Here is a 14,038-nt window from a genome sequence, read left to right on the forward strand (position 1 = left end):
AACAGTCAAAACAGAAAGGATTTGAGTACCAAGGAGCATTATAAAGATCATACAATACTTGATAGATGTCCCTATGAAATATGATATTCAAAAAAGCAAAAGGCTTACAACTAAGTAATCTTTCTGGTAAAACTAAATATCTTACAAGGAAAAACTGGACCTCTAAAAAACACCTTTTTAATGAACTTAATAATATCAATCTACAAGATATTAAAAAGTACCATATAAGAAAATATGGAGTGTCTCATAGGCTTTTAAAAACATGAAATTTAATAAGAGTAACAAATTGTTTGACTTGTGTCTCCTTTCTGTGTTCTTTCATTTTCATGTGCACACACCTACACATTTAAAATTATATTTATATATACAGATTAATTTCAAATTCTGAATATTTTTTCATAAGCAAAAATCTGCCCTGTCTTCCTCCCACTCCAACCTGCCCCTTGCAGTTGAGAACAAAATAAAAATAAAACTGTTAAAATTATAATCAAGCAAAACAGACTTCCACATTGGCCATGTTCAAAATATATATATCTCCGTCTTTACCTCGAGACCTTCACCTTTACCAGAAAATCTGGAGAATGTTTCATCTTTAGTCCTTGGAATCATACTAATTAGAGTTTCTGATTTTCAGAGTTCTTAATGTTGCTATATTGTTTTTGTGAATAATCATTTTTCTCCTGATTCATCATTTCCTTCAATTTGCCTGAATCATCTCCTTGATCATTTTTTATATATTTATATGTAAAATATTTTTTATCATATATATTATAATTTGTTCAACCATTCCAAAAACAGATTTTTAATGGAACAGAGAATTTCTAAGCATTCCTGATGAAAAAACAAAATTAAGTATAAATTTTAAAATAAAAATACAGACTCTTAAGAAAATGTTGAAAGGTTAGTCAGAATCAATATTTATTAAATGTCCATTATCCCTAAGGCCACTGCTAAGTGGTAGAGCTACCAAAAGAGGCAAAATACAGCTTCTGCCTGCTGTTAGATACCACAAAGTCCAAGAGAGGAGACAACATATAAAATTTTGTGATAATATAGTCTTTATTTTTTATTATGATGTTTTTATTCTATTTTTCTCAATTACATGGAAACAATTTTTTTTAGCATTCTTTGAAGTTCCAAATTTTCTCCCACCTCTCCTTGCTCCTTGAGAAGGCAAACAATTTCATATAGATTATACATGTGCAGTCATGCAAAATGTTTCCATATTAGCCATGTTGCAAAAGAAAATGCAAACCATAAACCCCAACAATAATAAAGTAAGAAAATATGCTTTAATCTGCATTCAGACTCCCATTAGTTTTTTTCTCTGGAGGTAGATAGCATTTTTCATAATAAATCCTTTGGAATTGTCTTGGATTATTGTATTACTGAGAATGACTAAGTTATTCAGAGGGGGTCATTGTACAATTTTGCTGTTACTGTGTTTAGAGTCCTGATTTTATTCACTTAATTATAAATCAGTTCATGAAAGTATTTCCAGGTTTTTTTTTTTAAAGCATTTTGCTCATTGTTTCTTATAGTGCAATAGTATTCTATCGCTGGCATCTACTACAACTTGTTCAGCTACTCTACAATTCCATTGACTTCCAACACTTTGCTACCACAAAAAGAACTGCTATAAATATTTATATGTGTGTGTGTGTGTGTGTATATATATATATATATAAAATTTTCCTTTTTTTAAAAAATTACTTTAGGGTACAGACCTAGTACTGTATTGTTTGATTATGTAAAGAAAATAAAACTTGTAGAAGAAAACTTCTTAATAAATTGGCTTTAATATGAAGTACACAAATTATATAAAGAGCACATCTAATTTGCTCTGAGACCCTGAGTATCAGCATCAACAGATTTTTATAGGTAAATATTGGGGACAGAGTGTTGTGAGAGGGGTCTCAATCTGAGACAGTGATGGAAAGAATGAAGGATTAACCAGAAAAACACTCACTGGCAGGTTTTAACAGTCCGGGTTTATTTCATCACGTTTCTCCTCCATCAGGCTTCTCTCTCAAGCTTCTCTCTCTCTCTCTGGCAGAGCCAAAAACAAAGTGTATATATCAGTGTGAGGGAGTCAAGGAAGCGTAGGAATTTAAAAGTTGTTTTTCTTCTAGCTGGACATCTGGAGCAAGGGAGGGAATTTTTCCCCCTGCCTCTGTATCTCTCTCAAGGTTGCATTTTCCTCTGCAACTGTGCCCCTTCTCTGACCTTTCAAGAATGTGAGGAGAGGATGCAGCATTTGGGGAGCTTTAACCCTTTGGCTCCCCACAGGTAAGAAAAGGAACAAAATTTGGGGGGGAGTTACAACAAAAACTGAAAAAACAATGGATGTCAAAGGGCTTTTTCCAGTACAGGTGGCTATAACTTTTCCTAATGGAGAGGATTTAAGTGTGTCTGAGTTGGGCTACTGACAGTTCCAACATTGGTCTGGATTAGAGTATATGGCTATTATCTTGTTTTGAACGGGCGTTTTGAGAGTCCCCTAGACTTTCTTCAGCAAATACCATTTTCCATTTAGGCAATTATACTTCTTTCCTTCAGTGAATTTTTGTACCTTTTCCATTTGTCCACATCTGCTGTTTTGGCAATTTTCTTCAGTGGATTTTTGTCTTTTTAAACTATTTGGCCAATTCTGTTTTTTAGGGCATTATTTTCTTTAGTATTTTGTGTGTGTGTGTGAGTGGGGTGCCTCTTTTACCAAATTGTTCTCTTTTCATAATTTTCTTGCATCCCTTATATCTTTTCCCAATTTTTCCTCTACCTTTTTTTATTTGGTTTTTAAAATCCTTTTGGAGCTCTTCTTTGTATTCTTGTTGGGCTTGTATCCAATTTACATTTTTCTTTGAAACTTTCCTTGTAGATGCATTTATATCTTTATTTTCTTATGGATTTGTGTCTTGATCTTTCCTGTCACTTTAGTAACTTATTATGATCAGGTTCTACTTTTGATGTTTGTTCATTTTCCTGCCTATTTCTTGACTTTTAGTTTTATGTTAAATATGTCTCAGCTCCTGTGGTAGAGGGGTACTGTCCTAAGCTTCAGACCTTTTCTTTTTTAAAATGTTGGTTTGTTTGTTATATTAAAATTACCAGGTATCTCCCTCCTTTTCTCGCCCCCTCATACCATAGAAGGTATCACTTGACAAAAAAATATGTATATATAATTTATGTCTTTCATATTTCTATTTATCAGTTGTTTCTCTGGAGGTGAACTTTCACTGGGTGGAGTGAAGTGGGATATGGATATGTCCTGTACAACACTCCTCTAAGCCTGAGGGAAAGAAAACATTTAACTGGGTCCAATTCTGTCCCCAAAATCACTTGGGGAAGAAATCTACACTTGTGAATCATAAATTGCCCAACATAGGAGGAGGCTGAGATGCTATGAGATTCAGGCCCCAAGAAAACCATCATTAGAAGACTGAAACTAAACAGGAGTAATTTGTTTTCACTTGGGAAGGAGTCCCATTTGCTTTCATTGTTCTTCCTCAGGGCTATCTGAACAAGATCTCCCTCTATATTATGATGAACAGAAACTTAAAAGAGGCTTCCCTTCCTGTGGACATTGATATCCTATTGACTGAACTAGATAAGACCACAGTAGCAGAAGCTCTAAGTAAGATGGTGGCCTATGTTAAGGAAATCCAGATCTAACCCACTCATTCAAGTTTCAAGGAATCAAATGGGTTGTGAAAACTTTGAAGATCCTGGGCACAAGCTAGAATAAGCCACAGAAACTTGTTTTCCAAACATCTAAGAAAAGAGCCCAGAGCCTTAATGGATTATTCAGATTTTGAGAATCCACATTCCTTAACTGGATATCTTAATGGTTCCTGTTTGCCAAAATGCCTGCAAGTATATCTCTTTTAAGTGATGTCCAGATAGGCTATAGCCCTGTAGTTCTGAAGCAAGCTGACCAGTAGTCTCCTTCTTAGAGACCTTTATGCAAGCCTTATGTGTCTGGGGGTCTCTATCCATAAAGACCAGGCTGAGTTGAGCTTTTGGTAGGTACTAAAGGGTGGCCTGAATAAGTGATTGTTAGGTTTCTGTAGGTGCAATTTCCCCAAACTATACTCTTTTTGAAAAGTAGTTGCTTTCCATTACTGAGTCCCAGTTATTATTAAATAGATTAAATAATTACTCTTTTCCTAGAGATGCTTATTATAAGTTCTGTGGTGCAAGTGAATGTGACAAAATTGGTAGGGGACAGGAGGCTTATATTGCTAAATGGACATAGTACATTCAAAATCAAACTCACCTGTACTCTTCTAATTTTAGAGCACTTCAGGATGAGTAGTATGTCAGAGATTGAGGCTTCTAATCCAAGGCAAAAAACTCAGCCTCTTCTGCTAGTTCCATGGGACCCCACCTATGAAATTCTGGCTCCATATGAATGTTTACTTGATCTCCATCTGTTATAAGATAGGCATATGTAACTGGACTTCAATATCTACTAATCCCATGACAGAGGAATATCCTTGAGAATAGGCTTCTGGCAAGTTCTCCCAGTTGGATGAGCTGACTGGCATATGAGAGATTGGTATATGAGCCTTGGAGGATAAGGCAGAAAAGATTTTCATCCATACAATTTCTGGCTAATGATTGTGAATATGGTCAAGTGGTTTGGGGTTGGGAGAGTACAGGACTGGACATTCAAAGACAATCTTTTCTTTGGAGTCTGAACCAATGGGGAATTTTATCTATGTCTCTCATGAAATACAGATGTTTGTAGGGCATGCCAGTACCCCTAAGAGATATCACATGCTAAAAAAACAGGCTGGTGCCATTAAAAGAACATATGGTAATGAATAAAGAATATGAAATGGGTCCATTGTGTAAAGGTTAAATTTAGTGGTTGGACTTAAATTATATGAAACAATGTAGTCACAAGTCAGCAGTTTATTTACAAAATAGAGGGGAAACAATAAAGTAGAGAAATGTGAGAGAGGTTAGAGAAAATACCTATATTAGTCCTCAGCCAGGAGGATCGGTAGTGAATAACTACAAGGCCTCCTCCAAGATGGAAGCTAATCTCTTAGGAAACAAGGAAAGTAGTCAGCCCTTTTTACTCACCCACCTGGAAGTAGTCCAGGATTCAGAATCCAAGTTGAAGCCACAAGATCCAAGCCGAAGTCTCCAGTGAAGTTCCCTCCATGACTATCTCCAGGAGACACTCTCCACCAGACTCAACTTCACTAGACTGCCTCAGTCCCAGGATTTCGTGGCTTTTATGGTGGTTTCCTGTTCCTGCCCCTCTTCATAGGGGTCAATCACAGTTTCCAAATTGTCCAGCTCTGCCCAGGAGCAGTGTCTATGGGATTGATTTCTCACCTCTAAAGGTGTTAACTCTCCTAGGATTCACACGTTTCTGAGTTGTCATCCATTTTGGATTTGCATGTTCCTGAGTTATTACCCAGTTAGCTTGTGGGTTGCAGACTTCCACCTACTTTAGGTTAAGTAGGGGTGTCTTCCTCCTGTAGTAAGAGTTTCCCTTACTTTAGGGTTAAGTATGGGTGTATTGCTTTTGTTGATTAATTCAAAAGTAGACAAAGGAGGTACTAAGTAGGGGTATTTAAGTTGTTATTAATGAAAGCTTTAACTCCAACTAAGCAAAGAGGATTCCCTTTTCACAAGTGTAAACTCAGAAGAGACAAAGAGAACCAAGAATTTCCTTTCATAATTGCTTCCATCTCATGGCAAGAGATTTACCTAGAGGTTCTGGGTTCAAATTTGAACTCAGACACTTCCTAGCTTTGTGACCCTGGGCAAGTCACTTAAACCCCATTGTCTAGCCTTTACCACTCTTCTGCCTTGGAGGTGATACTTAGTATCAATCCTAAGACAAAGGTAAGGGTTTTAAAAAACTATTCAATGACCTGTGAGTGCCTGGATTCCTCCCAACATTAAAAATAATAGCTAATATTTATATGGTGCTTACTATGTACCTGCCATTATGATAAGCATTTTATAATTATTATTTGATTCTCATAACCCTGGGAACTAAGTGCTATTAATATCCTCATTTTACAGATGAAGAAACAGGCAAGATAGGATAAATGAATCTCTCAGGGTGATATTGCTAGTATCAGGTCAGATTGAATTCAGTTCTTCCTGACAAAACATTGAATCTGAACTGTGTGCTAGTGCCAGGCCTGCTATACCAATCATTCAACTGATGCTGCTCCCTCTAAAGTTACTAATAATCATGGCCCATTGTCAATCATCTGTATTCTTCTGCAGCCTTTGTTTACTGAATCTTCAACCAAGTTACATTCACTAATTGAGATCCCTTAGGCTATGATCTGGGCCCTCTCCTCTTCTCCCTTTATACTATTTCCCTTGGTAACATCGTCAGCTCTCATGCTCTCAATTACATTTCTATGCAGATGTCTTTATTTTATTTATTTATATTCATCCCAAGTTTTACAAAATCAAATAAAACAAGCATTTCAATATACAAAGAAAAAGATTGTACAGTAATAGAATCACAAATCTCATATGTTTTGCTTATTTTTCTTCATATCTTCATAATAAATCCCATCCACAAGCATTCCAGTTCCTCCCCATCCTCCCTGAATCACAGAAGGTATCATTCAGGGGGCCAACATGTTCATTCAAATTAAGACTTTCATGTTTTCACCTTTTGGCTCACTATCTGTATCACAGTTTATTCTTCCAATATTAATTCTGTGGCTGTGTATAATGTTCTCTTGGTTCTACTCATTTCACTGCTCATTATCCCATATAGTTCTTTCCAAGTTTGTTTGTTTTTTTTAATTAGGCTGCTCAATACCCTTTGATCCTGTAATACTACCACTTGGACTGTATTTCAAAGAGATCATAAAAATGGGAAAGGATCTACTTGTACAAAAGTATTTATAACTGCTCTTCTTGTGGTGGCAAAGAATTGGAAATTGAGGGAATATCCATTAATTAGGGAATGACTGAACAAATTGTGGTATATGTTGGTGAGGGAATACTGTTATAAGACATGATAAGCAAGATGATTTCAGAAAAAGCTGAAAAGATCTACATGAATTGATGCAGAGTGAAATAAGCAGAACCAGGAGAAAAGTGTACAAAGCAACTCCAATATTATACAATGATCAATTGTGATGATGTGACTACTCTTGGCAATGTAATGATCTAGGATAGTGATGGGCAAACTAGATGTGGCCCCCTGAAATGTTCTATCCCTCCATGTGACATTATTCCTAATCTGATGAATACAATGAGTAGGATACAATACAATGAAATTTCGAAAGAGTTGCCTTAGAAACAGACTGACAGATGAGCATTTCCTTTCCTTTGACCCCCTCTTTAAAAAGTTTGCCCATCACTGCTCTAGGATAACTCTGAAGAACTTATGATGAAGAATGCTATTGACTTCTAGAGAAAGAACTGTTGGAGTCAAATGGATGTGGATCAAATTGTACTGTCCTTCACATCTGTGTATTTACAGTTTTATTTTGGAGTTTTGGTTTTGTATGAGTGTGCTTATACAATGATAAAAAAATAATTAAATAAATTAGCCTGCTCATTACTTCTTTTGGTGCAGTAGTATGCCATCAAGTCTTTTTTAAAAACCTTAACTTCTCTCCTAGTAACAACTCTAAGGCAGAAGGGCAAGGTCTAGGTAAAAGGTATTAGAGGGCTTGCCCAGGGTCACATAGCTAAAGTGTCTGAGGTTAGATATGAACCCAGGTATTCCTGACACTAGCCCTATCTACTGTGCCACCTAGCTGCCCCCAGATATCTCAATCTGTTTGTCTAGCCCCAACCTTCTTGTTCACTTCTTCAGCCGCCTATTGGGCATCTCAAAAATGGCCCATAGACATGTTTAAGAAGTCTCTGAGAGATAATAAGAAAAAATACTTGTATAAAAATATTCATAGCTGCACTCTTTGTGGTGGCAAAAAATTGGAAAATGAGAGAATATCCTTCGATTGGGAAATGGCTGAACAAATTATGGTATCTGTTGGTGATGGAATACTATTGTGCTCAAAGGAATAATGAACTGGAGGAATTCCATGTGAACTGGAACGACCTCCAGGAATTGATGCAGAGTGAAAGGAGCAGAACTAGGAGAACATTGTACACAGAGACTGATACACTGTGGTACAATCGAACATAACGGACTTCTGTACTAGCAGCAATGCAAGGATCCAGAGCAAGGCTGAGGGACTTCTGAGAAAGAAAACTAGCCATATTCATAGGAAGAACAGTGGGAGAAGAAACACAGAAGAAAAACAACTGCTTGAATACATGGGCTGATGGGGATATTATTGGGGATGTAGACACTAAACGATAACTTTAGTCCAACTATCAATAATATGGAATTAGGTCTTAATCAATGATACATGTGGAATTATGCATTGGCTAAGGTGGGGGGTTTGGGGAAGAGGGAAAGAACATGAAACATGTTAACTATGGGAAAATATTCAAAATAAAAATAAATTTAAAAAAAGAAGTCTCAGAGATACTTTAAACTCATTATGTCCAAAATTGAATTATCTTTCTCCCCAAACTCTTCCCTATTCCCAATTTCCCTGTTACTACTGAAGGCAGCACCATCTCCGTAAGCCACCCAGACTCATAACCTTGGTGTCATTCTTTATTTCTCATATCCTTGTATTCTTTCATCCCTTGGATCCAAACAGTTGTCAAGTATTGTCATTTCTACCTTCTCTCATCTACTCTTCTTTCCTTTAATACTTCTACTATCTTGGTATCTTCCTCCTTTCTGGTCTTTATACTTTACTTACTCTGCAATTCATTGCCATTGGTCTTCCTGCTGTCTCTGGTACAAGATGCTCCAGCATTTTCATTGCCTCTCTGCCATGCCTTGTCTCTCCCCTAGTTTTTTTGGCTTCTTTGGAATCTTAGCTAACATTCCACCTTCTGTAAGAAGCCTTTCTCTTTCTCTTTAACTTTCCCTCTGAGATTATCTCCAGTTTATTTTGTACATAGTTGCTTGCATGTTACCTCCCTCATTAGCCTGAACTCCTTAAGAGAGATTGCTTTTTTGCCTTTCTTTGTATCCTCAGTATTTAGCAGAAGCCTGGAACATAGTAGGTACTTAATTACTAGTTCCCAAGAACACCAGGGAAATCACTTTATATTTTACTTATATCTTATTTTTGTTGATATTCATTTTTTAGCTACAACCCTGTGGATCATGGCGACACTATCTATTGGGGATTTCTTGGCAAAGATACAGTTTGCTAATTCCTTCTCCCATGGATTAAGGCAAACAGAGGTTAAGTGATTTGTCCAGAATCAAATTGATTTTTGTAGCCCCCAGTAGTGAGAGTGAACACTAGATTGCAAGGCCTCTGGGAAACCATAATCTGGCCAAAATCAGTCACACAGCCTAGGCATCACATGAGGCCCCCCCAAACTGGATGTTGTTGTGTAACCAATCAAATTATCTTAAGAGTTTAGGAGATTCAAAAATCTGTAATTCTTTGAATTTCCCAAACAAAATTTCCCCCCAAAAAATCTGTCTCTTCGATTTCCTCCAAATCAAACTGAAGAAGGCAGAGGGAGGGTCACCTCTTTTATCTGAGATTTATTTTTCCTAAAATGTAACCCTTCCATTGTGTGCACAGACAGACGATATAGACATATCATGGAACACAGAAAATAGACCAATCACAGACAACATAGAACATACATATCCTGGGTATTTCATGCATTCTATGACAATGTAGAACATAAAATTATGGACTAGACTCTTTTCATCCTGGCATAAAGATGAATTGTTACAAATCATAGTTGCACAACTAAAGAAAACTGTGGGAAAAAAGGAGGCTCATTAATAATGAAGGAAGAGAAAATAAAAGAATGCTTGGGGGATAAGAAAATTGGAATTGTCAATGTAGTTATCTAATTCTTGCTCTCTGAGTTATATATCAGGCCAGCAGCGAGAAAGATTAATTTGAACAGGCTTTTTCACATTTCAAGAGTTAGTCAGAAAAGGGGTTAACTTTTTGTACTGACATTTGACAAATCTTAGTTCTAAAGGACTTTTCATGCTACAGCAGATTTTCTAAAATAAATGTACTTTTCTTCTACACTTTTAGAGTTTCAACTAACCTGTTGGTAAGATTTATGAGGTGGTTTCAACTATATCTCCTAGCAATTTTTTGAAAGTCATTAAGACTTTTAAAAATGTTCTGTGGTTATTACTACATGGGATCTTTCCAAAGGGAAAAAAAAAAACTGTGGTCAAAAGAATTTACTTGCAAAAGCAATTCTCTTTCTAAACATACATATACAGACACACCTGGCTTGCCTCTTATTTTAATCCTGAATTTCCTCCCTGTACTGTGAAAGAGAATTTTTTAATCTTAGCTTAATTAATCACTTGGAGTGCTCCACCCTTTTTCACTTAATCAGTCAGGAACTTGAGAATCCTTTTGATAACTGTTCCCCCTCAGAGGATGGGAAGTGGATCTTACAGGCATTGCCCCCTGGGCAGTGCCCAGCAAATTAAGAAACTATGATTGATTCTTGAGATGTGATAGATCAGCCCACAGTGAAAGGAAGTAGAAACCAAAGAGGCAGGAAGTTACATGGAGAAAACTGCTTATAAAAGCCAGCAGAGGGCATTCTGATTCACTTCTGCATTGGAGGACTTCTGTGTTGGGGGGATTCTGCTGCATGGGTGTCTTTGCATTGGATTCCATTTTGTGTTAATGGCTCAAGGAGTTCGGTTTCAGTGACTCGCTTGGGTTGAGAAGATCCTCATCAGAGACACTAACCTTTCCGCTCTTCTCCTATCTTTGGTGGGATACTCTCTTTTGTGAGACACTCGAATCCAGACTTAGGGAATTTAGCTAGGCAATATTTTCTACCTCCTTCCTACATTTCCTCCTTTACTATCTCTACCTTGCTATAATAAAGCTACTAACAGCCTCATAACTTAAGAGTTGATTTTTATAAATGGCAACCACAACTTTTATAATTCTTAATTTTAACAAAACCAATTTTAACTCTTACAGTACTCTTAATTAATTCCCTTGCCACCATGGTGGGGTAGAGTCCACTTACCCGGTATTCCTTTCCTTCTCTATGCCCCTTGTCACTGAGGGGGAAAGGTTCTCCTTACCTGTAATCAGTATGCCTCCAGGGGGCCCCATGGTCGGGTGCCATTTGTTATGGGACTGACAAAACATTTGGGGTATCCGAAGGGGTGAGGAGAATGAGACATGGGGAGGAGGATGACACGCATCAGGAGGGCCAATGAAGCTGGCAGCAATCAGAGGCAAAGTTCATTGATCATGGCTAGTATTTTATAGAGAAAGTGATGTAGGTTAAGGGATTAGGTAAGGTTTTTACATGGACAATGGTTAGTAATGATTTACAATCTTAGTATAATGACTTAGTTTACCTCACCAAAACTTAGAGTTTTTTATAGAAGAACTCACAGGTAAATATGTAACCATCTAGTCCAGATTGTAATGGGGATAATTTGAGGAAAGGTGTGTGGCACAAGGGAATTTTGAAAGGAGGTTATCAGGGATTTTTTAGATAGTAAATCTAGGTTACAGGTAGGCTGGAATAAGGAGATTCAGGATATAATAGGGCTGAAGTCAGGAGTATAACACTGAAGGAATAAGATCTTCAGGGAGAGGGAGAATTAATCTAAACAGGCAAAGACAGCAGGGCTTATAGACCAGGACTCAGACTTAAACACAGACTGAGGGAAATAGACTAAACTGAAATTAACAACAGGCTTTAGTTAATTTCACAGGAAGGGACTTGTTTTGAAGTTACACCTTCCTTCAAGATGGATACCCCGGCTTCCCTTCAAGCCCAGAGTATGTTGTTTCTTTCCCTCTTCTTCCCTCTCTTAATAACTAACTGACAAATTATACTAATAAGTCTGTTAAAACACAAAAGGGTTTATTATCTTTAAAGGATGATGTGTCAGGAAAGTGGATAGAGGAAGCCCTAACAGTTGTTCACAGGAACCTCAGGTGGGGGAAGGGAGGCAGAGATGGAGGCTGAGCAAGGACCTGCCTTAACTCTGTTTACAAGGTGCTCTTGATATCTAAAGGGAATAAACGATGACTAATTTCTTTATATATAATATTATCAATTATAGTTAAACCCTTCACAGATTTGAACTCCTTTCTAATTTACTCTCCTTATTAACTCCACAGACATGTAAGGTAAGGGAGGGAAGGTAGGAAATAAAATAGGGAAGGAAGATACAAAGGGTTTATCTAAAATAACAATTTCTTAAATAAATATTTCAAAGCCAGGCTAAATTTCAATTCTACAGATAGGTAAGGAAGCCCCATCAGCTGATCTAAACCCTCTCTCCATGAGAGACCCAAACCAACTGACCTTCTCCCTCAAGATTCCAAACCCCTAACTAATTTCAGAACTCAGCCAAAGCTTGAAAAACTATCATGACCCCCTCTCTGTACTACAAGACTGTCAGGAAAATGTTTGGCTTCACTGTGTAGAACAAGGACAGCCTTTGGTAGAAGGCAAAAGAGTCTCGAGCACCTTGTTTTCTCAGACTTGCAATTATAGAACACTGTGGTTCAAACTCCCAGTCCTGTGGAGATCCCTTCTGGTACCTGAAACATAGAACTAAACACAGATAGTTGTTGCCAAGTATAGAAGGGGTTTTGTGGGCCTCATGTGATGAGTAGGCTGTGTGACTGATTTTGGTCAGACTTCCCCGAGGCCTTTTGATCTGGGGTTCACTCTCACCACTGGGGGGCTATAGCTTTTAAGTATTTGAACTAATATCTTCCTGACTTCAGACCCAGTGTTCTATCCACTGAACTACCTAGCTGCCTCCTGACATATCTACATTCTCCCTAAAAAGGAAGTCAAGAAAGGCACCTCTCATATATAAATCAGATATCTCTTCCATACAAAAGAAATGCTTTGACTGAGGGGCCCAGGATTTTCTTATCTCATTGCCTCTAGAAGTCAATCAATAAACTTAAGTGCCTACTACATGCCAGGCACTGTGCTAAGCACTGGGGATACAAAGACAGCTTTTGCCCTTGAAGATCTCACAATATAATGGGGAGAGAGAACACATACAAAGAAGCTGAAAAATAGGGAATAAGGAATAGGGAGGGTGAGAGGATGTTGATAAAGAAATGCAGCCAGGGTGGGAAATGATCTGAAAACATGTTTGTTTTAGAGTTTATTTCATCTTGAAGAATGATGAATTTTTGGAGCTGAAATCCAGAAGGTCAGCTGGGTGGAAAATGACCCAAGGCTGGAAACATCTATCTCAAGATTACTGTCATTCATCTAAAAGCAGGAAGGAAAGACAAAGGGGCAGCTAGGGATTTAAGAACCAGTCTTAAGCACATGTGTAAGCATATACCAACTGATAAAATTGCATAATTTGATCATGGTTATATAATGTAGGCTTCCCTGAACATGGACAATTCTATTGATGGGTCTTTTAAGCATGCCCAGTGTGCCAAGTATTAACCCTACTGTGTTCTCTACCTCTAAGGAGGAAGGGTAGCCTCATTTGATTGACTACCTGAATCTTTAAAAGTGGAGAGACTGCACTACTTGCTTTCATTTCAATCATTTTTTTTGGCTTCACTCTTTTCTGGGAATATAATCTGGAACATCTAGCACAGACTTTGTGAACAGCCTAGTGAGAGAGAGGAAGCATTTGCCTTTCCCTGCTGCCTTTGTTTCCATTCTATGTTTAGTCCTCTGTTTCAGGTACCAGAAGGTATAGAAAGCCAGCTCCCTATATGGTAGGGGTTCTGAGTGGCGTTTTGTGGTGTCAGATTGACAAGACAGGAAAAAGAAAATGAGAACAACCAGACTAGTGGTTAGCCCATGCTGATCCAATACTATGGGATTGTGGACTTTATTTTATACTGGTTTCAAACAAAGAGCACAAAGAAAGAGTCACAGCTGTGAAGGGGTTACAAATCATACACAATCCATTAAATTCTAAAAAGTAGAGATATAGGTACAAGGACAAGGGCCAAATTCCAACCACCAATTAGTAGGG

This window comes from Gracilinanus agilis, chromosome 3 (genome assembly GCF_016433145.1).
Source record: "Gracilinanus agilis isolate LMUSP501 chromosome 3, AgileGrace, whole genome shotgun sequence".
Classification (NCBI taxonomy): domain Eukaryota; kingdom Metazoa; phylum Chordata; class Mammalia; order Didelphimorphia; family Didelphidae; genus Gracilinanus; species Gracilinanus agilis.